Raw genomic sequence first — 1,454 nt, forward strand, 5'->3', positions numbered from 1 at the left:
AAAAAAAAAAAAAAAAAAAAAAAAAAAAAAAAACCAGAAAAAACCTCCATGTCTGCCCACAGTAGAGCAGATAAATTTTAGTTCATTCATACAGTGGAAAACTATTCAGCAGTGAAAAATCAAATGCCTGCTGTAGGCGGCAACACAGGTGGCTCTCACAGATACCATGTTGAGTGAGGAGCCAAACCCAAGAAAACACACCATTTATGTCAAGTTCAGAAACAGGCAGAATGAAAGAATCGAGATGATGGAAGTAAGAATAGTGGTTATTTGGGGAGAACAGGGAGCTGTCAAGTGAAAGTGGGGGACCCACAAAGCCTGCACTTTTGATTTCTGTCTGAATCTGTTCCAGGATACAACCTCAGCTTTAGTTTCTCTCCGAAGTCCTCCTCCATTTCCCAAAATAATTGACTCGGTGCAGGCGGAGTTCCCTGGGCCCCATAGATGAGAGTGGTTGCCTCCTCTGGGCTCCTGGAGGACCAGGAACTTTCCCTTGGGACCACTTAGCACTCCCTTCTTACGTAGCAGTTTGGTCTCTGTCTTACTCCTGGCCCGGATGCCTCATGGCAAGAAACGAGAGTGATTTAGCTCCGTATTCATTCCATATACATTGTAGGCCTCAGTGAATATGTGTGAAATCAGTGAAAGATACCCATTTGTTGGGCCTCAGAGACTTGGGGGTTCTGTGATTCTGTTCTACTTTCCCAGCCTGCTCTGATCTCCCTGTTTGGGGCCCCAGAGAAGTCTGTTGTTGTTTGTCATACTTCTGACTTTTAAAGTAATTGGTTGGTTGGTTGGTTGGTTTTTTTGCAGTTTGTTTGGTTTTCCTTTGAGACAGAATCTCGCTCTGTCGCCCAGGCTGGAGTGCAGTGGTGCAGTCTCGGCTCACTGCAACGTCTGCCTCCCGGATTCAGGCAGTTTTTGTGTCTCAGCCTCTTAAGTTGCTGGGATTACAGGTGTGCACCACCATGCTTGGCTAATTTTTGTACTTTCAGTAGAGACGGGGGTTTTGCCATGTTGTCTAGGCTGGTCTTCAACTCCTGGCCTCAAGTGGTCTGCCCACCTTGGCCTCCCAAAGTGCTAGGATTACAGGCATGAGCCACCGCGCCTGGCCTTGATTTTACTTTTTTTTTTTTGAGACGGAGTTTCACTCTTGTTGCCCAGGCTGGAGTGCAATGACGCAATCTTGGCTCACCACAACCTCCACCTCCCAGGTTCCAGTGATTCTCCTGCCTCAGTCTCCCAAGTAGCTAGGATCACAGGCGTGTACCACCACACCCTACTAATTTTGTATTTTTAGTAGAGACAGGGTTTTTCCATGTTGGCCAGGCTGGTCTCAAACTCCCGACCTCAGATGATCCACCCACCTTGGGCTCCCAAAGTGCTGGGATTACAGATGTGAGCTACCATGCCAGGCCTGATTTTACTTTTTTTTTTTTTTTTTTTTTTTTTTT

General features: G+C 46.5%; 1 protein-coding gene across 3 annotated transcripts in view; it reads left to right on the plus strand.

Moving 5' to 3' along the window:
• PPP2R1A (protein phosphatase 2 scaffold subunit Aalpha) overlaps window positions 1-1,454 on the plus strand; it is a 38,735-nt gene that overhangs the window by 35,753 nt on the left and 1,528 nt on the right. The window lies entirely within an intron of this gene.

The sequence above is a fragment of the Theropithecus gelada genome, chromosome 19 (assembly GCF_003255815.1).
Source record: "Theropithecus gelada isolate Dixy chromosome 19, Tgel_1.0, whole genome shotgun sequence".
Lineage (NCBI taxonomy): Eukaryota > Metazoa > Chordata > Mammalia > Primates > Cercopithecidae > Theropithecus > Theropithecus gelada.